The sequence below is a fragment of the Hyla sarda genome, chromosome 2 (assembly GCF_029499605.1).
Source record: "Hyla sarda isolate aHylSar1 chromosome 2, aHylSar1.hap1, whole genome shotgun sequence".
Classification (NCBI taxonomy): domain Eukaryota; kingdom Metazoa; phylum Chordata; class Amphibia; order Anura; family Hylidae; genus Hyla; species Hyla sarda.
Window position 1 is genome coordinate 101,270,850 of NC_079190.1, and position 26,139 is coordinate 101,296,988.

Sequence of the window (26,139 nt, forward strand, 5' to 3'; positions counted from 1 at the left end):
GTCGACACGCCTCCTGCAAGGGAGAGCCGTGGCAGAGCCGGTGCTTCGTGCAGGAGATCACGGGGAGTTCCAGTGGTCAGACACTTACCCCTTATCCTGTGGATAGGGTATAAATTGTATTTGCTGCAGATGTCCTTTAAGGAGGAGCATGTGCCATAAACAGCACTCTGCTTCCTCCATACAGTTAGGCTGGGTTCCCATTACGTTTTCCCCCATACGGGAGCGCATACGGCAGGGGAGAGCAAAAAAACTTACGGGAGCGTATAGAAAGGCATACGGGAGCGTATGTAATTCATTTCAATGAGCCAACCTCAGTGAAACAATGCAATAGGAGGGACCTATGAGTGGAGGGTAAATCCAATATTATTAACATTTGACCGCTAAGCGGTCACTAAGACCCTAAATTTCCCACCCAATTTAAAACTTAACGTTTAATGAGCCGAGATTAAAATAACCTCACACATATTGATCCATGGTGCATTGATTGGCATGACACTGCATGCTATAGAAGTGAATTGAAAAATTAGACTGTGGCTGCAGTCCACAGTCTATAGTGTGAGACAATTAAAAATCTAACACATTGCCCGCCCGCCCGACGTTTCGCCACAGGCTGTGGCTTTATCAAGGGCTAAGAGGCAAATGGCGTGCAAACAAGCCTTGCAGGGGTTTAAATAACCTCCTGTCTCTAACGTCATTAGAACATGTCACTTCCTGTATTAACATGACATCTCATTGGTTACAATCATATGCAGACTCATGATTGACCGCTTCCTGGCCAATGAATTTTTAGACCAGGATGCATCTTGCTATATTCGTTTGATTGACAGCATCCTTGACCAACCAGCTGAGAACAATCAAGCTTCTGAACTCCTCATTGGTGCCGGAAGCTGTATACGTATGTGCGCCATCGGTCCTGCGCTAACTAATAGCTTCCCGAACCTCCGATATGGGCGCATGCGCAGTACGGATGCGCAGAAAAACGTGCGCGAATACTTAGTCATATACAGGCACTGCTGGAAGCTGCGCGACAGACATATGCGCCGGCACTTAGCCGATTTTTGGCATATGATTCACTCATGGCTATTGTGATAGGGCTGTAATACACAATATAACCACTATTGTGAACAACGACTGCGTAGCAAGTGATAGGTTAATTCGAGAACACTAGTAAGTTACTATCTGGCAATATAAGACGGCCAACCTAGCAACGTAAGTATAAGATCAGAACAAGGAAATATTAATCGATAGAGGGAGGAGCAATTACTCATCTGTTCTGCATAGATGTAGTCATAATTAATTCATATCATCAACGGAAGTTAATCATAAATATAATTAATAAAGGCTTATAAAGGCTCTTCTATATAGTAACAATTGTAATAAGTGATTCCTGTCCTACAAGAAGGCTGCAAAGGTGAAGCCTTCATTCAGTCCATTTGGACTTTGGGATTTTAATCTCCAAATCCAACGGGCTTCTTCTTGAAGCAGTCTGGTGTTAAGATTGCCACGTCTCGGACCTAGTTTACACTGGGTAATGCCACAGAAACGTAATTCAAAGGGAGCATCATTGTGTACAGTCCTCATATGCCTAGCAATTGGCGTATCTTGGTAGGTGTTAATAGTACTCATATGTTTTGAGATACGCCTACGCAATTGTTGAACTGTCTTTCCTACATAGATTTTAGGACAATTGCAAGTGGCTAGGTACACTACCCCCGTCGTTTGACAGGTGATGAAGTCCCTAATTTGATATTTCCGATTATCAATCGGATTAGAGAATTCTTTTGTACGTGGCATAAATTTGCAAAAATTGCACCGTCCACATGGATGTGATCCTTGAATTGAAGATTTCAACCAACTGGATGCAGACTCCTCTGCATAAAAACTCCTAACTATTTGATTTTGAATATTGGGTCCTCTACGATAGGTTATAGAGGGGTGAGTAGAGATCACCTCCCTAAGGTCATTATCCACCTGTAATATAGGCCAATATTTCCTAAGTATATTCATGATTTTTTGATTGTGTTGATCAAAAGTTCCGATACACCTAATGATCTTTTGGCCACTATTGTCTTTAGCCAATTTGTGATCACGTAATAATTCAGATCTTGGAGTAGCCCTGGCTCTGGCGAAGGCCTTGTGAAGGACTTTCTTAGGGTAACCTCTATTGGTGAAGCGTCTATACAGGAGATCACATTCTTCTTGAAATTTAAGAGGGTCAGAGCAATTCCTTTTGGCTCGTAGATATTGACTGATAGGGATGCCTTTCTTCAATGGTACGGGATGATAACTCTTCCAATTGAGAAAACTATTGGTTGACGTAGGTTTACGATATATAGAAGTGTGAATGTGACCAAGTGAATCAATAGTGATAGTGAGGTCAAGAAAATGAAGAAATTTATCATGAATTTCAGAAGTAAAGTGCATATTAATATGATTAGTGTTAAGTGCTTGAACGAAGGATTGAAATAGTTGTGTGGTGCTGTCCCAAAAAATCAATATATCATCTATATAACGACCCCAAAATAAAATGTGAGAGTTAAATTCTTGAAAAGTGTCAGAGAAAACGTGAGTGTCTTCCCACCACCCTAAGAATAAATTAGAATAATTCGGTGCACAAGGAGTGCCCATAGCAGTGCCCTTCAACTGAAAATAAAAGTGCCTATCAAAAAGGAAAAAATTGTGAGTAAGTAGAAAACGTAATAAGGTCAAAACAAATTTGTTGTGTGCTGTGTACTGAAGGCCTTTAGTAGTTAGGAAATGTTGTACAGCATGAAGTCCCTGTTCATGTTGGATGTTTGTATAGAGAGATTCCACATCCAAACTAGCTATAAGGGTACCTGGAGGGAATGTGATCTCCTGTAATTTCTTCACAGTGTCCTTGGTATCCTTAATAAAGGACGGAAGAGAGGAAACAAAAGGGGCCAAGAATTGATCTACATAGTGACTGATATTTTGTGTAATATTGTCACACCCTGAAACAATAGGTCTGCCAGGGATAGGGGAACTCCGTTTGTGCACCTTAGGAAGGGCGTAGAAAGTGGCTATTGTTGGCGATGGATTAAAGAGATATTTAAATTCTTCTTCTGTTATCAATTGGTCTATTCTTGCCTCTTGTAAAATTGTACGTAAATTCTGGTTAAACTCCTGAAGTGGGTTATGGTCAAGTTTACGATAAGTATCTTTATCATTCAACAGTCTCATCACCATAGCCTTATAGTAACTTTTATCCATCAGGACGATGTTTCCTCCTTTATCAGAAGGTTTGCAAACAATCTCATTATTATGTTGTATTTCATCAAGTGCTCGGATTTCTTCCGTAGATAAGTTAGATGGAATATGGGGAGTCCTTGACCTTAGGGAACTGATCTCGTGTGTAACCATCTTAACAAAAGTATCAATATTAGAGTATTGTGACAAGGATGGTGTAAAGCTTGACTTAGGTTTAAGATTAGAGAAGGGAGCTTCAACTGAGACAATTCCTGTCTCACTTTCTTCTTCTAGCTGTTCTAGCATAGTAACAACTTGCTGATCTTGTTGTCTGTTCACAGCAGGATTGGTAGCAAGGTTTTTGTGAAATTTGTGTAGGGCAAGCTTCCTGCCAAATAGATTTATATCTTTAGTCCAAGTAAAAATATTACAAGGTGGTGTAGGGGTGAATGATAACCCCTTTTGTAATACGGACAGATGGTGTTCATTCAGAACTAGGGATGACAGGTTACAAATTTGCAATTGGTCACTGGTAGCATCAGTTATTGTCTGGGAATTGGATTGTATCCCCATTTGTCGCGATCCCTCAGTTGGACCCCTGGTTCTAAAAAAAGGTGAGGGGGATTCTGTGGTAATCCTCCCATATGAGTAATCGTTGGAATGCCAGGTGCCCGTGGGGCAGCTGTTGTTGCTGTAGGACCAGGTATCACTGGGGTCATATGTACCTCTGCAGGATTGGGTAAGGCAGAGGATAAAAATCCATGTGAGTGCATGGAGGGATGGCCACCTCCTTGAGTAGTATGAGGTGGGCATGGTTGTGAATGGCCTTGTGGTCTAGGGGTGTTCTCAGATTTAAAAGTACCAGTATTTTTTCTGTAGGGTTGACGTCTCTTATTGCTCCTAGATCGCGATCTAGGGTGAAACCTCTTAGGGCCACTCTGGACGTTAGTACTATCCTCAGTACCTGAGTATTCAGAATCCGAAATATCTGTATACCTATTACCCAGAAAATCTTGTTGTTGTGATTTTAAATAAATCTGTCCTGTTTCAAAATCCCTCTTGTCTCGTACGTATTTCCTGTGTTTCCTTTCTTTAATCTCACTTAAAAAACTATCAAGATGTTTCTTAAGTTTTTGCTCCAAAAGAGGATACTCAGGTTGTGTTTGGAATATTTTAATTTCACTAATTTGTGTTTCCAACTGTATACCAATTTTTGTAAATGCACCCTTCTCAAAATCTAGTAGATATTGTAACATACGTAAGGAGTTTTCAGTTAAAAGTTGTTGCCAACCTTGTATAAATTCAGTTTCGTTTTGATGTGAGTTAGGAGTGATATTGATTCTTAAACCACGATAAACAATTTTTTGCTGGAGGTATGTTTCGAGACTGGCAATCTCCCACCAGGAACGATAATACTGTTTATAAGTTTTTTGTAAATCCCTAAAAGCTGAATTTATATCAACTTGATTAAAGGGAAGATTTTGAAGTGAAAAGACATGAGCAGCATCAGCTTTAGAGTGCTCTAAATTAGGTTTGTTGGACAGGAATCCAGCCATCAGTGCATAATAAGCTTGACAGTCCACAAAAGGGAGTGATTAACTCCAATTAATTAATGCAATAGGAGGGACCTATGAGTGGAGGGTAAATCCAATATTATTAACATTTGACCGCTAAGCGGTCACTAAGACCCTAAATTTCCCACCCAATTTAAAACTTAACGTTTAATGAGCCGAGATTAAAATAACCTCACACATATTGATCCATGGTGCATTGATTGGCATGACACTGCATGCTATAGAAGTGAATTGAAAAATTAGACTGTGGCTGCAGTCCACAGTCTATAGTGTGAGACAATTAAAAATCTAACACATTGCCCGCCCGCCCGACGTTTCGCCACAGGCTGTGGCTTTATCAAGGGCTAAGAGGCAAATGGCGTGCAAACAAGCCTTGCAGGGGTTTAAATAACCTCCTGTCTCTAACGTCATTAGAACATGTCACTTCCTGTATTAACATGACATCTCATTGGTTACAATCATATGCAGACTCATGATTGACCGCTTCCTGGCCAATGAATTTTTAGACCAGGATGCATCTTGCTATATTCGTTTGATTGACAGCATCCTTGACCAACCAGCTGAGAACAATCAAGCTTCTGAACTCCTCATTGGTGCCGGAAGCTGTATACGTATGTGCGCCATCGGTCCTGCGCTAACTAATAGCTTCCCGAACCTCCGATATGGGCGCATGCGCAGTACGGATGCGCAGAAAAACGTGCGCGAATACTTAGTCATATACAGGCACTGCTGGAAGCTGCGCGACAGACATATGCGCCGGCACTTAGCCGATTTTTGGCATATGATTCACTCATGGCTATTGTGATAGGGCTGTAATACACAATATAACCACTATTGTGAACAACGACTGCGTAGCAAGTGATAGGTTAATTCGAGAACACTAGTAAGTTACTATCTGGCAATATAAGACGGCCAACCTAGCAACGTAAGTATAAGATCAGAACAAGGAAATATTAATCGATAGAGGGAGGAGCAATTACTCATCTGTTCTGCATAGATGTAGTCATAATTAATTCATATCATCAACGGAAGTTAATCATAAATATAATTAATAAAGGCTTATAAAGGCTCTTCTATATAGTAACAATTGTAATAAGTGATTCCTGTCCTACAAGAAGGCTGCAAAGGTGAAGCCTTCATTCAGTCCATTTGGACTTTGGGATTTTAATCTCCAAATCCAACGGGCTTCTTCTTGAAGCAGTCTGGTGTTAAGATTGCCACGTCTCGGACCTAGTTTACACTGGGTAATGCCACAGAAACGTAATTCAAAGGGAGCATCATTGTGTACAGTCCTCATATGCCTAGCAATTGGCGTATCTTGGTAGGTGTTAATAGTACTCATATGTTTTGAGATACGCCTACGCAATTGTTGAACTGTCTTTCCTACATAGATTTTAGGACAATTGCAAGTGGCTAGGTACACTACCCCCGTCCAAATGGACTGAATGAAGGCTTCACCTTTGCAGCCTTCTTGTAGGACAGGAATCACTTATTACAATTGTTACTATATAGAAGAGCCTTTATAAGCCTTTATTAATTATATTTATGATTAACTTCCGTTGATGATATGAATTAATTATGACTACATCTATGCAGAACAGATGAGTAATTGCTCCTCCCTCTATCGATTAATATTTCCTTGTTCTGATCTTATACTTGCGTTGCTAGGTTGGCCGTCTTATATTGCCAGATAGTAACTTACTAGTGTTCTCGAATTAACCTATCACTTGCTACGCAGTCGTTGTTCACAATAGTGGTTATATTGTGTATTACAGCCCTATCACAATAGCCATGAGTGAATCATATGCCAAAAATCGGCTAAGTGCCGGCGCATATGTCTGTCGCGCAGCTTCCAGCAGTGCCTGTATATGACTAAGTATTCGCGCACGTTTTTCTGCGCATCCGTACTGCGCATGCGCCCATATCGGAGGTTCGGGAAGCTATTAGTTAGCGCAGGACCGATGGCGCACATACGTATACAGCTTCCGGCACCAATGAGGAGTTCAGAAGCTTGATTGTTCTCAGCTGGTTGGTCAAGGATGCTGTCAATCAAACGAATATAGCAAGATGCATCCTGGTCTAAAAATTCATTGGCCAGGAAGCGGTCAATCATGAGTCTGCATATGATTGTAACCAATGAGATGTCATGTTAATACAGGAAGTGACATGTTCTAATGACGTTAGAGACAGGAGGTTATTTAAACCCCTGCAAGGCTTGTTTGCACGCCATTTGCCTCTTAGCCCTTGATAAAGCCACAGCCTGTGGCGAAACGTCGGGCGGGCGGGCAATGTGTTAGATTTTTAATTGTCTCACACTATAGACTGTGGACTGCAGCCACAGTCTAATTTTTCAATTCACTTCTATAGCATGCAGTGTCATGCCAATCAATGCACCATGGATCAATATGTGTGAGGTTATTTTAATCTCGGCTCATTAAACGTTAAGTTTTAAATTGGGTGGGAAATTTAGGGTCTTAGTGACCGCTTAGCGGTCAAATGTTAATAACCTCAGTGAAACGGGATCATTTTTGCCCCGCACCTAAAACCGTGGTTGACCACGGTTTTAGGTCCGGTTGTAAAAGCGCATACGGGGCAAAAAATGAGCCGACCGAAAGTTTCACTGCCGTCGGCTCATTGAAATGAATTACATACGGGAGCGCATAGAAAGGCATACGGGAGCGCAAGTTTTTAGCACTCCCCTGCCGTATGCGCTCCCGTATGGGGGAAAACGTAATGGGAACCATGCCTTACACTGTTTTCAAGCAAGGAGCGCAGTGAAGGAGACAGAGTGACATGTATATCACATGGTCATCCATATAGAAGGCATTTTATAGACAGCACACAGTCATGGGATAAAGGGGAAATAGAGCTACACTGGGGCATGTCCGTTCGTGTGCGGGGAACATAGTTTTTCCCATCTTGCGCTGCTGTCACTGCGCGCGAGTTAACATTCAGCACATGGTAGTTACTGCGTCCGACGGACTTCTATTCCTCGCTCCGTCACTGTTGCGCCTGCGTTAGCACTTTGTGTTATTCACAGTGTGTTGGGACTTAGACTAAATTGAGCTATGGTGCCTCTAGTACATTAGCTGACAGAAGTATACAAAATTATTCACCGATACCTGTGGGTTGATGCCTAAGTTTATTAACTAACAATAGCTCAATTTGCTGTTAGATGTGTATAATCCAATTAGTGGAAAGTATGGATTTCCATACATCTAATGGTCACATAAACCTTTAACCTACCGCACTGCAGTTTAACCCTTGCAACCGCGAGCAGTAAGGAGTTTAGACAGAGGCAGGGGGCTCCCTCTATTTCTATTTTTCAGATGCAATGTACAACAAATATGTCCCACAAATGATGCATTTGTGAAAAGAAAAAAAAAAATTCCACTGACTTTATCCATTCCAGCCACACAAAAAGGACTCACTTTTGTCTAGGAGAATACTTTAGGGGGTGTAGTTACCAAAATGGGGTCACTTGTGGGGGTTCTGGCAGCTAAAACCCTTTGCAGGCATGAAGTGCGGCCTATAATCCATTCGGCATAAAATGATGCCCTGAAAGCCAAATGGCGCTTCTCTCCTTCTGGGTCCTACCATGCGGCCAAGGAACCAAATATGACCAAAGCGGGGGTATTTCCAAACACGGGCTGAGCGGCTCAATAAAATATAGGGTGCATTTCTTTCTATATCAGAAGCGATGTACAAAAAATATGTCCCACAAATGATGCACTTGTGGAAAAAAAAAGCAAGTTTCTAATTTCTAACTGACTTTATATTCCTGCCAAAAAACTATGGTGTTAAAATACTCACTGTACCCCCTAGTGAATACCTTTTTTTTTTAAATGGGGTCATTTGGGGGGGGGGGGGGTCCTATGTTCTAACACCTTCAAATTTCTGCAAACCTTGCATACCACATTTAAAAAAAGATGTACTTTTCAAATTTAGAAAATTTCAAGTTAAATAGTTAGGTTTCTAATTCATTTAAAATGTTAAAAACAAAAGAAATTCTTTCAAAATAAAGTAGACATCTGAAAGTATAAGTTTCATAAACTGGGCAGAAAGTATAAATATATGCAACCTATTAGTGTTAAAATAGCAAAAATAAAATATTTTTTTTATTTCATGATTTTTGCATTGTTAAAATAAAAATTAAAAACTACAAATGATATCGGCTTACTTTTACTATGTACATGAAGGACAACTTGTGACTAAAAAACTATGTCAGCATTATCATGATTGGCAAAACGTTACCAGAGTTATTCTCTAATAAAGTCAGACATCCCCGATTTGAAAAAACAGGCCTGGTCTTAAAGAGGCGTCCAGACTCCAGACCTAATTGTCTTTGTCATTAAGGGGTTAATAGAGTTAGGCATCTAACTGAACCATTAGTCCAAGTAGTCCCTATATGTAATTCCATCTCCACCATTGTGTCAATTGGACTCTTTATATAATCGGTATATTCCAATTTAGGCAAGTACCATTCATCCCATACGAGATACAGAAGTAGTAGATTTGTCCATCAATCACAATAAGTCACTAGATGGTCCATCCTACCAAAGAAATGGGATGATTATAGGCCATTATCTAGAAGTTCAATCTCTAGAATAATGCAGCCAACTACTAAGGTCACGATGTTCACACTTAAGAAATAATTATTCATATCTGCAATTAATTGTTCATGCCAAATAAGTATCTGGGATGTAATCTATCCATGAAATACATTATTACTTAAAAGGAAAGCAGCATATGAGAAGCCTTCATTAAAAGGGGTACTACCGTGTGGACCCCCGCAATCTCGCACGCAGCACCCGCTCTCATCGGGCCCCGGAGCGAACATCCGCTTCGGGTCTGATGACGGGGCCGGTGATCGTGATCTCACAGCTCCGCCCCCTCAATGCAAGTCTATGGCAGGGGTGAGACAGATGTCTCGCCCGCTGCCATAGACTTACATTGAGGGGACGGAATGTGACATCACATGGGGGCGGGGCCATGATGTCACAATACTCTGGCCCCGTGATCGGCAGTCATCCGTTCGCTCCGGGGCCTGATGAGAGCGGGGTGCTGCGTGTGAGATCGCGGGGGTCCCCAGCGGTGGGACCCCGCACGATCAGGCAACTTATCCCCTATCCTTTAGATAGGAGATAAGTTGTCAGCATGGTAGTACCCCTTTAATGCCAAGGGGTGCTTGACTTAGTCTCCAAATCCATTTAGCTTCCTCTTGTAGGAGGTGGTTTTCAATGTACCCCTTTCTTGGTCTCATTTTCAATTGGCACAGACTGACAAAGGATAGATCTTGCCATTTCCCGTTATGGGCAACATGCATGTGCCTGGCCAGAGGAGTATTTGTTCCGGTCCGAATGTTGCGATATACGCCTACGGAACTCTTGCGTAGTCTTGCCTACATACCACTTCGGGCATGGGTATAGTGCAATATAAATGATGTTCCGTGTTTCACAATTAATGAGTTGTTGAATCTGATATGTTCGACTGTCCACTGGAAAAAGACTATTTACAATAGTAATTATGTAGTAATTAAAAGTAAAATTTAAAAAAAAATGCACTATTTCTCCAGTTACTATCTTCCGAATTTTATAGTGTGAAAGCAGTCTTACTAGATATGTCACAGCTTGATGGGCAATATAGGTACATTCTGTACCCTATCTAGTTGTGTTAGCTGTTTGGGGAAGGTAGGTGGTGGGGGGGTGCAGTAACTATTGTTTGAAGAAGGCTTATTAGACAGTGCTTGCCAAACAGGGAGCCTCCAGCTGTTGCAAAACTACAACTCCCAGCATGCCCGGACAGCCAAAGGCTGTCCGGGCATGCTAGGAGTTGTAGTTTTGCAACAGCTGGAGGCTCCCTGTTTGGCAAAGACTGTCATAAAGCAAATCACTCACTTCCAAGCTGTTCCTGTGCTGTACGTTGTGGCTGGACCTCGGAAGGCCAACGAGTCGACATGACCACAATCTGATATCATCATTTTCCTGCAGCATCAGCAAAAACTGCAGCGCTCAGTGTGAACAACGTGTACCCCAGAGCAGAAGCCATGGAAACACCGTGACGTCATACACCTGGCGTTGTGTGGGCAGGAGAGATGCCATCTTTGGCACTCCCCCTCCCCTCACTCTATAGATGACTGTTCATTGTATATAGAGCGGCTGGAAGTTCCCCACACTGACTGACTGAATTACCCAGCAAACACCAGCACAATATGATCCTGTTAGTAGTGTCTACGGGTGCCAGACCTCCAGGCTGATAGGCCCCAGGACATTGCATTGGCTCCTTTTTTATAAATAACATTGAGTATTATAACTGCCCGTATATAAAAAGTGCGATATACACGAAGACAAGATCAATCATTCTCGTCACCCTATATTTGGGACTAACACAGGATTAGATACGAAAAAAACTGAATAAAGATACCCGTTACAAAATTCCTGTAGGTCTAAAGACGTGGAGGGGTTAATGGGGAAGAATTTTAAAACATGTGCAGAGAAAAAGTTAGCCAGATGCCCAAAGCAACCAGATTACTTCTTGTATTTCCATTAGGGTCTCTAAAATTAAAAGAGTGATCTGATTGGTTGCTATGGGGAACTTTTCCGCTGCACGGGTTTTGATTAATTTTCTCCAACGGCACCAACACCAGGGTAAAAAAAAGAAGGAAACTACATGTACGTGCATGAATTACATCCAGCCTACCGCAATAATATTGCAATCAAACCCAGGGCACTATTAGGGATCGACCGATTATCGGTTTGGCCGATAATCACGATTTTGGACATTTTCGGTATCAGCAATTACCTTGCCGATAATGCCCCGCCCCCCTGGCCAGTGACCACCGCCGCAGCCCCATTACCTCCCCCATCCCCGATTTTATAATTACCTGTTCCCGGGGTCCGCGCTACTTCTGGCTCCAACGACGTTATGCACGCTGCGCAGCACAGCGACGTTATGCGCGCAGCGACGTCCTCAACGCGATATCACCATCAGTGCGCAAAGTGACAGCTCAGGACGCTGCCGGAGCTAGAAGTAGCGCGGACCCCGGGAACAGGTAATTATAAAACCGGGGTTGGGGGAGGCAATGGGGCAGCGGCGGTGGTGGTTGGACTAGGGAGGACCCCAGGACAAGCAGGGGGAGAGAAGCGGGCGGCGGTCTCTAACCCCGCAAAAGCGGCTGCAGTTCATTGATTTAAAGCGCCCGCTTTAAATCATTGATCTGCGGGGCCGGGGAAATAGGCGATAACTTGTACTGGAATATCGGTATAAGTTATCGGCTATCAGCCTGAAAGGTCGTAGATTATCGGTATCTGCTAGAGATGAGCGAACTTACAGTAAATTCGATTCGTCACGAACTTCTCGGCTCGGCAGTTGATGTCTTATCCTGCATAAATTAGTTCAGATTTCAGGTGCTCCGGTGGGCTGGAAATGGTGGATACAGTACTAGGAGACTCTTTCCTAGGAATGTATCCACCTTTTCTCGCCCACCGGAGCACCTGAAGGCTGAACTAATTTACGCAGGAAAAGTCATCAACTGCCGAGCCGAGAAGTTAGTGACGAATCGAATTTACTGTAAGTTCGCTCATCTCTAGTATCTGCCCTAAAAAAACAAACAAAAAAAACGATATTGGTCGATCCCTACTATCTATGACACAAACCCGTCTGTCTGATAGGTGATAAGTGTATGACCATGGGGGGTCCCAGAACGGCGTCCCGGCTCTCCACGTGATCGACGACACGCCCACTCCATGCAACTCCATGGGAGCTCCTGAGACAGCCGAGTACAGCACCCCCAAAGTAACTGCTTTGTACTTACTACGGTGCACAAAGCATGTTTTCCATTAGTCTTTATTAAAATTTTTGCTCAGTTTCTATTGCACAGCCTGCATGCATTCATTCTACATGAAGTACAGGCTGCTCGTCCCGTTCAGACTGAATTTGAACACATCAGTCTCCAGTTCTTGCCTCTTTTCTCCTGAACTTTCAAACCAATTTATGACCAGCTGAAAGCTGACCTTTGATCTGGTCATAAATCAGTAAAAGATCATTCAGGGGAGAAGATGTAAGAACTGGAGACTGAGCACTCCGGCAGCTTTTGTGTTGGATTTCAGTTTGAACCTGGCAAAGCATCTTGTACTACATGTAGGAAAGACGTTTCACTAAGTTGTACGATGGCCGTAACAGCCAACATCTAACTTATAGGAATAGTCAAGTGCAAAATAACTTCTCCTCTATCCGAAGGATAGGGGATAAGTTATAGATCGCGGGTGGTCTGACCGCTGGGATCCCCCATGATCTCCTGTACAGGGCCACGGCAGTCCGCATGAAAGGGGCGTATCTGTCACTGCACAATGCGGCGGCTGACACGCCCCCTCCATGTATCTCTATGGCAGTGGTCTTCAACCTGCGGACCTATAGATGTTGCAAAACTACGGGCATGCTGGGAGTTGTAGCTTTGCAACATCTGGAGGTCTGCAGGTTGAAGACCACTGCACTATGGGATACATATGTGCTGGCCGCCGTGTCACGCTGGAGAACAACACACCTCCTTCCTGCAAACTGCCGGGTCCCCTACAGGAGATCATGGGGTGTCCCAGCGGTCAGACCACCCGCGATCCAAGTTAGGATTTCAACTGCCTTATCCTTTTGTTCCCAGACAGATGAGCCGCTGCCAGAGATATATGCCAGCATCTTTCTTCCTACTGGAAACATATGCACGCTCAACTGAGCATCCATGTGTATGTGGGAATCCAGAGAGAGAGCTTTTAGCTGAATGAGCATTAGCCCCGTAGCTACTATATAAGCAAGATAAGCAGCACTGCTTGAGGATGTGTTTCCCAACCAGGGTGCCTCCAGCAGTTGCACAACTACAACTCCCAGCATGCCTGGACAGTGTTTGGCTGCCCAGTCATGCTGGGAATTGTAGTTGTGCAACAGCTGGAGGCACCTGGGTTAGGGAACAGTGCCTTATGGTACGTTCACACACGCTGATTTTTTTTTTAGCGGGTTTTCCACTGTGTATTTGAAAGTGGGCGAGCTCTTCTCGGCTGTCCGCAAATTTTCCGCTGCGGAATTTCCGCTGCGGAAAATCCACCAGTCCCTACTGACTTCAATGGGGCTTGCGGCGGATTTTCCGCAGTGTACATTCCGCCGTGGAAAATCTGCTGCGGACAGCCAAGAAGAGCCCACCCACTTTTAAATATGCAGCGGAAAACCCGCTGAAAAATACGCGCGTGTGAACATACCCTTAAGTTTACCATAACTCAATATTTAAGAACCATGGTGCCTCCAGCTGTTGCAAAATTACAACTCCCAGCATGTCAAAGGCTGTCCAGGTATGCAGGGAGTTGTACTTCTGCAACAACTGGTGACACAATCCCCCGATTAACAGCTCTAGGACAGGGTTGCCCAATCTGTGGTTCTCCAGCTGTTGCAAAACTACAACTCCCATCATGCCTAAACAGCCTGCAGTTATCTGGGCATGATGGGGACTGTAGTCAAGCAAAAGCTGGACACTATGGGGTGGGAGTCATAATGATCTGTAGGGGCGCCAGTGGTCAGACCCCCAATGAGACCCCTGATGGGGAGAACCCCTGCAGCTAATGTCCTACTTGTATCAGATCGAGAACACAAACATTCATGGAAGGGAAGCAGGGAAATGCTGCAGTACAGATTAACCCTCTACCCTCCCGCCAGACCAATACATTCTAACAGTATAATAGACCAGTTATAACAGTATAATAGACTAATACATTCTAACAGTATAATAGACCAATTACAACAATATAATACACGAGTAGGTTTTGCTCCGAGTACTTTATTCTCTGCAGAGAGGAGTGATGACTGGGGCTGCACACATCCCGCCACCAAGGGGTTAACCGCATGGCCAGGCTCCTATGGAGTCACCGGGGGCTCCGCCACAATACACAAAGCCATGGCCGGGCAGAGGAGCGGTGATCGGTGCCCCGGCCTCCTCCTTCTCCCGCGGCCCGGCCAGGTGCTCTCCCCCGCTCCTCCTCCGCCCAGGCTGCTGTTTTGCTTTAATTACCTGCGTCCTCTGAACTCACAGCTCAGGGATCCGCTCCAGCCAATCACCGGGGTGAACGTCTCGGGTCCCCAGGGGAGCCGCCTCCTCTTCGGATCCCGTCACAGGAAGAACCTCACAAAGTCGCTAACACGGAACCGAGAAATCGCCAAACCCAGCGGGGCCGAGGCCAGGCAGGACACAGCGCCCTCATCCGCGCAGTCAGTAACACCTTGTACGTCGTCCTGTAGGCCTCGGCTTGACGTCAGCGTAAACCGTGACGTCACTACCATGGTGACGTGCTACTAGGGGAAAGGCGGGAGGTCATTCCTCTTCCGCTTGGGAGACTGGATAAATGGCCCGCTAGGGGGTGGAGGGAGTGTGCTGTGCGTTACATGACGTGATCTTACTGTACGCAGACCAGGTTTCCCCCCTGCTTATTGTGATATTGGTACGTTCCCAGGTATGGCTCACAGTCAGCGGTGATCTCATTGTTCTGGAGGGAGGGGGAGGTGCAGCCAGATATAGACGAGGATTAGAGAACTGCCTCTTCCAGTCAGGCTGACATCACACGCTGTATGCATTACATTACGTGACACAGTCATGCGTGACCGCACTACAGGGGATGGCAGCCATTGTGCCGCTCTGCCTGCTGCAGTTTGGATAGTAAAATGTAATAGCAGACACTATAATACTTTGGGGTCTACCTAATAATACACTGCTCAAAAAAAAAAAAAAAGGGAACACTAAGATAACACATCCTAGATCTGAATGAATGAACTAATCGTATGAAATACTTTCGTCTTTACATAGTTGAATGTGCTGACAACAAAATCACACAAATTATCAATGGAAATCAAATTTATTAACCCATGGAGGTCTGGATATGGAGTCACACTCAAAATCAAAGTGGGAAAACCACACTACAGACTGATCCAACTTTGATGTAATGTCCTTAAAACAAGTCAAAATGAGGCTCAGTAGTGTGTGTGGCCTCCACGTGCCCGTATGACCTCCCTACAATGCCTGGGCATGCTCCTGATGAGGTGGGGGATGGTCTCCTGAGGGATGTCCGCCCAGACCTGGACTAAAGGACCGCCAACTCCTGGACAGTCTGTGGTGCAACGTGGCGTTGGTGGATGGAGCGAGACATGATGTCCCAGATGTGCTCAATCTGATTCAGGTCTGGCGAACGGGCGGGCCAGTCCTTAGCATCAATGCCTTCCTCTTGCAGGAACTGCTGACACACTCCAGCCACATGAGGTCTAGCATGGTCTTGCATTAGGAGGAACCCAGGGCCAATTGCACCAACATATGGTCTCACAAGGGGTCTGAGGATCTCATCTCGGTACCTAATGGCAGTCAGGCTACCTCTGGCAAGCACATGGAGGACTGTGCGGCCCCCCAAAGAAATGCCACCCCACACAGAAATCCATCCAGTAGTTTAGAAGATATTGTCCTCCGCAGCTTAAATGCAGAGCTAGATTTCTGCACAATGGAGGCTTCACACCTCCTGTACACAGCACAAGCCTGCCTATTATTTGAATATTCATGAATATACTCTCACATCTTAGTGACGTGAGAGCCTGCGGTCATGTGTGCTATTCACACTGTGTAGAGGAGGAGGCTGGGAAGCAAGACCAGCCTCCATTGCGCAGCAATCCAGATATGCACTCCACTCCCCAGCGTTCGGAACATCTAGTTCCAAATGCTGGGTGCGGGCTTCGGTGGTCACCACGCCCCTAGTGACGTCATGCCCCACCCCCTCAATGCAAGTCTATGGGAGGGGGCGTGACAGCCGTCACACCCCCTCCCATAGACTTGCATTGAGAGGGTGCGGCGGGGTGTCACGAGGGGCGGGGCATGACATCACGAGGGGGCAGGGCAACCCCAAAGCCCGCACCCAGCATTTGGAACTAGATGTTCCGAACGCTGGGGAGTGGAGTACCCCTTTGAGCTATGGGGGGACAATATTTTCTAAACTACTGGATGGGGAAGTGACCCCTCATTGTACTCTTGTTTACTCACACTATAACCCAGTGTATTGGGTTTGGCGCTGGTGATCAGGCTGACAGTTTTCCTTTAAATAATTTCTAGCATAAATCATTGTGAGCCCCCAGTGGTTCTGCTGCTAAGCGATGCTGTAAGGGGAGGGCTGTGGATAGAATCAATCTCCTTCTCCCGCTGGCAGCTGATAATATAGTTCCCCCTTACTTTCCCTACAAAATGAGACCTCTCAGCAAGTTTTTACTAGATTTCTAAATATTAAAACTGTTAATAACTTGATGAAAATATCTAACATTCTTTCTGGGGCAACATGTTTAATTGGGTAGTCTGGGGAAATAAAACTTATGCCCTATCCACAGAATGACTTGCTGAGCAGGCTGTCACTGAAGCCTGTCTAAGAGGGTAAGGGCTGGGGCACGCAGAAGACTGGTAAAGTAACTGGTCCCTGTACAGGAGATTACAGGGAGGGGCTCCAGCTGTTGGACCCTACGCGATCAGAAACTTATCCCCTTTGCTGATAAGGGATAAGTTTTATTTTCCCTCCGGAATCTTGTCCATCGTGAAATGAAGGTATGGTGGAATAAAACTTCATTAGCTAGTTATATCTCCAAATCTCTGATTCCAAGAGGCTTGCGAGTACAGACTTTTCCTTCATTTAGTCTGGATAATGAAGAATGTGTGAAAAAATGGGAGGAGGCATGTAATAATTGTTCTAGGATTTTTATGCAAACTATTGTGGACTCCAATACTCAGACTCTATCTGAATTGTATACAGATTGAAAAAACTGAGAATGAGATTAAGGCTGCACTTTCAAGTGATGAATTTACTACTTTTAAAAAGGAACTAGATGAATCTATGAAAATTTGGGAGAAGCATATTATAACCACTAAATCTAAGAAATGTCAACGTGACCTTAATGATGCCACCAACAATAAGGTTTATAAATGGAAGCAACCGATTGGTGAACGTCAGAACCGTTTGCCATCTTTTTCTTCAGTTGTCTCTACAGGAACTGAATCTACGACATCATCCAGAGTCTCTGTCAGGAGTCCAAGACAGAATAAGAGTCTCAGGAGATTGAGGCTGTTAATGCACTTACCGCACTGCTGGAGGAACAAGATGATCCGCAAAGAGGTAAGTTTCCAAAAAACTTACTATTACCATCCAAGACCTTTCCCTCCTTGTCACTGTTCCCTAATATTGATATTTTTGTACAACTGGTATCAGCAGAATTTGAGAAGATTCCAAATACCAGAGATTATGATAATTTTACCTATGGACAACGATGAGCTCTCATGGACCTGGGAAAAATGGACGACATTGTAATCAAACCCTCGGACAAAGGGGGTAATGTCGTCCTTTGGCCCAGGTCCGTGTATGAGAAGGAGGCAATGCGGCAGTTACGTGATGGTGTGTGTTACAAAAGACTGTCCTTCAACCCCTTGGAGAAATTCAAGGGGGAGTTGATCTCTATTTTAGATCAAGCTCGTTCAAGTGGGGTAATCACTCAGAAACAGATGGAGTGTTTGATACCTGTATATCCTACAGTGGTGACATTATATCTATTGCCTAAGGTTCATAAACAGCTAGAGTGCCCACCAGGGCGCCCTATTGTGTCTGGTAATAACTCCTTGTCTGAACCCATTTGCAGGTTTATTGACTATTTTTTTAAACAGATTGTGGCATCTCTTCCATCACACTTAAAAGACACAACAGACATCCTGAAACGACTAGATGGAGTACAGCTGGATGATGGCGCTATTATGGTCACGTGCGATGTTGAATCGCTTTATACTTCAATACGACATCAAGATGGGATTGAACCTGTGCAGTTCTTTCTCTCTATGACCGACATGGACCCAGAACTCAGTAAGTTGATACTGAATTTATTACAGTATGCGCTTACTCATAATTTTTTCTTGTTTGGGAACCTCCTCTACCTGCAACTCCAGGGGACAGCTATGGGGGCGGCTTGTGCACCCTCATATGCAAATCTGTTCCTGGGGCTGTGGTAGAGGAGAATTTTTATGATTGATCCAGCACCCCTGATAGATAAAATATCAATGTGGGGTCGCTTTATTGACGACGTATTGTTCCTGTGGCATGGGACTGAAGATGACCTTGCTAGTTTTATGAGCACATTGAACAACAATCCATTTAACATCAAATTAACTTACAAATATGGAAGAAAGGATATGGACTTCCTTGATGTATCCCTGAGCATTGATGATGACGGTTATATCTCCTCTAATGTTTTTAGGAAAAAGACCTCCACAAACTCTCTGCTGCATGCGTCATCATCTTGCCCCAAACCGCTGATTGCGAACATCCCTACAGGTCAATTTTTGCGTATAAAGAGAATATGCTCTACTGAGGAGTTCTTTGAAGAACAAGCAAAGGATTTCACAAATCGCTTTAATGAAAGAGGTTATCGTAATGAAGACATACAAAAGGGATACAGGAGGGCAAAGGAGACACCAAGATCGGCACTACTTGTACAGAAGAAAAAGGACACCACTGAGCCACAGGTGAGATACATTTCAATGTTTAACACTAGGTGGCGGCAAGTCCAACGAATATTGGCCAAACACTGGTCCATTTTGAAAATGGACCCTACTTTGTCATCTTATTTATCAACAACACCATCTGTTACATATCGCCGGGCTAAAAACCTCAGGGACATATTGGTGCACAGTCACCACAAAGGACGTTCCAATCCTGGAATATTTGGTTCTCTAGGTCCGAAATGGGGGTGTAAACCCTGCGGGGGATGTGTGGCATGTCCCAATATAGAGAGAGCGGAGGATTTCTTTGACTCATCTGGAGGGAAGAAATTCACCATCACACACCATCAACTGCTGTACATTTGGTGTAATTTATTATGCTACTTGCCCCTGTCACCTAATTTATGTTGGTTTGACATCTAGGGAGTTGAGAAGGAGAGTTAGGGAGCATGTTCGTGGGATTGAAGCAGTGAAAGAAGCGGATGATGTATCTACCCTTAAAACACTACCACGCCACTTCCGAGAACATTATAACAGCGACGGGAGACTACTAAAGGTGAGAAGGATAGACAGAGTTTTGATTGGGTCAAGAGGGGGGAATTGGAGGAAGGCCCTGGCCCAGAAAGAATCCAGGTGGATCTTTACTTTAAAAACCACTAGTCCGTATGGCCTTAATGACCACAATAGTTTTGCCCCTCTTTTGAAATGAATTAAATTAATATCCACCATCCTTGTTTGTAATACATTTTTGTATTTGCGTTACTGATTCTGTTTTTATGTATATTATGGTTTTTAAGTGATTTTAATGTCGTTCTGTTTTTCTTCTTTTTGTGATATACTTACCAATCTTTTATTGTTTCTTTCCTTTTTTTTCTTTTCTTTTCATCTCTTCGTCTTTCCTTTCTTTCCCTCTTTTTCTTCTTCTTTTGTTTTTTCTTTTCCCTTTCCCCTTCCTTTTCTCCCGCCCCCTGTCTTTTCCCCCCTCCCCCTCCCCTTCTTTCCCTCCCCCTTTTTCCTCCCCCCCCCCCCTTTCCCCCCCCCTCCACTTCTTTCCCTCCCCATTTTTCCCTCCTTTTTTTGTTTTCTTCCATCCCGATAGATCAATGGATGTGATCACACGTGGCCTGAATGATTGGAGCTTAAAGATGCATAGGAGCAAACCCCTAATTTTCTGTATTTATACCTACTGTAGGAGGAGAGTTTACATCTATAAGACAGTGGTTACTGTGTGTTTATATTCACACATTTATTTCAAATATATTTTTTATGAACTGATTCACTTTTAATAATTATTTATTTATGTATAATTTATTATTTTATTATTATGTACACCAACTAATTACTAATCATTTTTTAGTGTAATTTATTCACTATTATGTGTTTTCACTTATTATTTTTTGCCATTGTGGCAAATATATATAATTATTCATGCACTTTTGCACTTTTTTCTGTATACATATATGCACTTATCGTATATGCCGGCGTATAAGACGACTTGGCGTATAAGACGACCCCCAACTTTTACAGTTAAAATATAGAGTTTGGGATATACTCGCCATATAAGACTACCCCTCCTACCGCGATGTACGGTACCTTGTAGTTCCCCCCACATTAGGTAGACATCATGTTCCCCCACATTAGGTAGGCAGTATAGTTCCCCCACATTAGGTAGGCAGTATAGTTCCCCCCACATTAAGTTGGCAGTTCCCCCACATTAGATTGCCAGCTCCCCCACATTAGGTCAGCAGTTCCCCCACATTAGGTCGGCAGTTCCCCCACAATAGTAGGCAGCTCCCTCACAATAGGTCGGGAGTTACCCCACATTAGGTCAGCAGTTACCCCACATTAGGTCAGCAGTTACCCCACATTAGGTCAGCAGTTACCCCACATTAGTAGGCAGCTCCCCCCACATTTGTAGGCATTTCTCCCACAATACTAGGCAGTTCCCCCACATTTGTAGGCAGATCCCCCACAATAGTAGGCAGCTCCCCCACATTTGTAGGCAGCTCCCCCCACATTAGGTCAGCAGTTCCCCCACAATAGTAGGCAGCTCCCCCCACATTAGATTGGCAGCTCCCCCCAACAGACATACAGCTTCCAGCCATATACAGTGTATGGCTGCAGGCTGTATGTCTGTACTGCCCCCACAGTGTTCCGATCACCGCTCTTCCGGCCCGGGTCACCATCTACTGCTATGCCTATGGACCATAGCAGTAGGTGCCGGTGCCGGGACCGGGGACCGGTGACCGGATCACTTAAGATAGCACGGCCGGTCACTCACCAGGCCCCGGCCGGGGCGTCCTCCTGGTCCTGCGCTCCTCTGCCTCTATGGTTGTAGGCACGTGACGTCATTGACGTCCCGTGCGTACAACCATAGAGACGGAGGACCGGACAGCAGGAGGATCGCAGGAGGACGCCGGGGAATGGTAAGTGATCGGCGGACATCCTTATGTCCCGAAAATATTTTTCGGGACACAGGGATGTCCGGCATAGGAATACCTATGATTACCTGCCTGGGCTGGCTCCCGTGTGTGGCTGCAGGCGGGGGCCGGCCAGAGCATACAAAAGGGATACATGCCTGGACAGCCTTTGCCGTGCTGGGAGTTGTAGTTTCACAACAGCTGGAGGCACCCTGGTTTTTAGTATACAGTATTAGTTTTTACTTGCTCTGGCCGGCCCCCGCCTGCAGCCACACACGGGAGCCGGCCCAGGCAGATAATCAGAAGTTTTCCTATCCCGGACCTCAATACCCGGCGTATAAGACGACCCCCGACTTTTCAGAAGAAAATTCGGGGTTAAAAAGTCGTCTTATACGCCGGGATATACAGTAAATAATTTTCACTCTAATATTCTGTAAATAGGTATTTATCTCTTTGTTTTGTCCTTTGCTGCTGTCTAATATTATGGGTCTTTGTATATTATATGTGTACGGTATTTGTTTACAGTTCCTATATACTTATGTGTTTGCTCATATTATTGCCCTGCTCCAACATGGCCGACTCGCGGACCTGGTACGGCCTGCGCATGCGCGCGGTCTCACTGTGGATCGTGAGTTATTCTCGGAGGGCCGCAAGCCTGATTCCCAGTGCGCAGTCGCCGGGCGTGATGACGTGGTGGACGCACCACGTATCTTGACGCCGGGACATGTGCGGTGGGGGCGGACTTGCATTGAGGGGGCGGGCGGCAGGGTGTCACTAGGGGCGGGGCATGACGTCACGAGGGGGCAGGGCGACCCCGAAGCCCGCACCCAGCATTTGGAACTAGATGTTCCGAACGCTGGGGAGTGGAGTACCCTTTTAAGCTACGGGGGACAATATTTTCTAAACTACTGGATGGGGAAGTGACCCCTCATTGTACTCTTGTTTACTCACACTATAACCCAGTGTATTGGGTTTGGCGCTGGTGATCAGGCTGACAGGTTTCCTTTAAATAATTTCTAGCATAAATCATTGTGAGCCCCCAGTGGTTCTGCTGCTAAGCGATGCTGTAAGGGGAGGGCTGTGGATAGAATCAATCTCCTTCTCCCTCTGATAATATAGTTCCCCCTTACTTTCCCTACAAAATTAGACCTCTCAGCAAGTTTTTACTAGATTTCTAAATACTAAAACTGTTAATAACTTGATGAAAATAACTAACATTCTTTCTGGGGCAACATGTTTAATTGGGTAGTCTGGGGAAATAAAACTTATGCCCTATCCACAGAATGACTTGCTGAGCAGGCTGTCACTGAAGCCTGTCTCTGAGGGTAAGGGCTGGGGCACGCAGAAGACTGGTAAAGTAACCGGTCCCTGTACAGGAGATTACAGGGAGGGGCTCCAGTGGTTGGACCCTACGCGATCAGAAACCCCTTTGCTGATAAGGGATAAGTTTTGTTTTCCCGGAATACCCCTGTAAAAGCCGGCTATAGGTTTAGAAAATCTGCAGCATGCTCTATATCACGGATATGTAAATGTTTTATGTTTAATGGTTACACTGTACAATCATATGCTACTGCATTATATATATATGACATTGATACTGCATGCAACATCTTCAATCAATACAAGCAGTATATCTCATTAAGGACGCAGACCATTTTGACCTTAAATGGGCACTGTCAGATACAAAAACTTTTGATATGTTGTAAAGCATGCAAAACCAATAGGTTTTGCAATTGCTTTCATTAGAAAATCTTCAGTATTTCATACTGAAAAAGCCAATCAAACAACTGCCCTTCCTAACTGCTTGGACACAAACTAGTCCTGCTGTGTCCATGCCTCATCACCTATGTCATGGACACACTTCCTTGATTGACAGCTGTAAGCGCAGGGCTCACAGCTGGAGGAAAGATCCTCCCACTCTCAGCTTGTGTCCCGCTACTGTCAGTGAGGACAAGCTGGGAGTTGTAGTTGCGCTAATGCTAGGGGAGATGTGAGCAGAAAGCATACTGAGGGAGGGGGCGGAGACCTGTACAGTGAGGCCACGCCCACTCCCTTTGAGAGGAATTCAGACTAGTGAGCTAAATTAAGTGTAATAAAAAAAAAATTAAGGTGCTGGACACATAAAAATTAGATGTACATGGTCAGGATTAGGTAATGAGTGATATATTAAAAAAATGTTTTTTGTTGGATCTGACGGGTACGCTTTAAGGATGCAGCCGTTTTTTGCAAATTTGACCTCTGCCACTTTAAGCATTAATAACTCTGGTATGCTTTAACATATTAATGTGATTCAAAGATTATTTTTTCGTGACATATTCTACTTTATATTAGTGGTAAATTTTCGTAGATACTTGCATCATTTCTTGGTGAAAAATTCCAAAATTTAATGAAAAATTTGACAAATTTAGCATTTTTCTAACTTTGAAGCTCTCTGCTTGGTAGACATTCCAAATAAATTATATGTTGACTCACATATACAATATGTCTAGTTTGTGTTTGCATCATAAAGTTGACATGTTTTTACTCTTTGAAGACATTAGAGGGCTTCAAAGTTTAGCAGCTATTTTCCAAATTTTCACGAAAATTTCAACATCGGAATTTTTCAGGGACCAGTTCAGTTTTTAAGTGAATTTTAGGGTCTTTATGTTAGAAATACCCTATAATGGACCCCATTATGAAAACTGCACCCCTCAAAGTATTCAAAATGACATTCAGAAAGTTAATTAACCCTTTAGGTGTTTCACAGGAATAGCACCAAAATGGGGGAGGAAATTCAAAATCTTAATTTTTTTACACTATGTTATTGTAGCATTTTTCCATTTTTACAAGGGGTAATAGGTAAAAATGTCCCCCAGAATTTGTAACCCTATTTCTCTCGAGTAAGGAAATACCTCATATGTGGATGTAAAGTGATCTGCGGGTGCACTAGAAGGCTCAGAAGGGAAGGAGCGACAATGGGATTTTGGAGAGAATTTGGCTGAAATGTCTCATTTAGGAAGCCCCCATGGTGCCAGAACAGCAAAAAAAAACTCCACATGGCATACTATTTTGAAAACTACACCCCTCAAGGAACATAACAAGGGGTACAGTGAGCCTTAATACCCAAAAGGTGTTTGATGAATGTTTCACTAAAGTTGGCCGTGAAAATGAAAAATTACATTTTTTTCACCAAAATGCTGCTGTTACCCCAAATTTTTCATTTTTACAAGGGGTAATAGGAGAAAAAGCCTCCCAAAATTTGTAACACTATGTCTTCTAAGTATGGAAATACCTCCTCTGTGGATGTAAAGTGCTCTGCGGGTGAACTACAATGCTCAGAAGAGGAGTGCCATTGGGCTTTTGGAGAGAGAATTTGGCTAGAATAGAAGTCGGGGGCCATGTGCGTTTACAAAGCCCCCGTGCTACCAGAACAGTAGACCCCCCCACCGAGATGTGACCCCATTTTGGAAACTACACCCCTCACAGAATGTAATAAGGTGTGCAGTGAGCATTTACATCCCACTGGCTTTTGACAGATCTTTGGAACAGTGGGCTGCACAAATGAAAAATAACATTTTTCATTTTCATGGACCACTGTTCCAAAGATCTGTCAGACACCCGTGAGGGGTGTAGTTTCCAAAATGGGGTCACATGTGGGGGGTTCACTGTTCTGGCAGCATGGGGGCTTTGTAAACACATGGCCTTCAATGCCAGCCAAATTCTCTCTCCAAAAGCCCAATGGCGCTCCTTCTCTTCTGAGTTCTATAGTGCGCCCGCAGAGCAATTTAAGTCCACATATGGGGTATTAATGGTGTTACAAATTTTGGGTGGCTTTTTCTCCTATTGTGAAAATAAAAACTTTGGGGTAACACCAGCATTTTTTGTGAAAAATACAACAGATTTTTCATTTTCACATCCAACTTTAACGAAAATTTGTCAAACACCTGTGGGGTGTTAAGGCTTACTATACCACTTATTACTTTCCGTGAGGGGTGAAGCTTCCAAAATGGGATCACATGTGGGTGAGTTATTTTTTTTGCGTTTATGTCAGGACAAGCTGTAAAATCAGCCACCCCTGTGCAAATCACCAATTTAGGCCTCAAATGTACATGGAGCTCTCTCACTCCTGAGTCTTGTTGTGCGCCCGCAGATCACTTTGCGTCCACATATGGGGCATTTCTGTACTCAGGAGAAATTGCTTTACAAATTTTGGGGGTCTTATTTTTTTTTTTGAAACACTGCTGTATGAGACATTTGAGCTGCGGCACAAACTTAAAGCGGGAAACTCGCAGTAACCCCCGCCTGCCCTTCAACTGTTGCAAAACTACAACTCCCAGCATGCACTGTCAGACAGTGCATGCTGGGAGTTGTAGTTAAGCAACAGATGGAGGTACACTGGTTGGGAAACACTAAATTAGGTAACAGA

At 44.2% G+C, this 26,139-nt stretch overlaps 1 protein-coding gene across 2 annotated transcripts in view; it reads right to left on the reverse strand.

Annotated features, from left to right (window-relative positions):
• The window catches only part of ATF1 (activating transcription factor 1), a 36,705-nt gene extending 21,632 nt beyond the window's left edge, over positions 1–15,073 (reverse strand). Inside the window, exon 1 of one of the 2 annotated variants that reach the window (XM_056562703.1) lies at positions 14,827–15,073. The gene's annotated coding sequence lies outside the window, so the exon portion shown is untranslated. The other variant, XM_056562704.1, reaches the window with a different exon arrangement.
• Between the last annotated feature and the right edge of the window lie 11,066 nt (positions 15,074–26,139).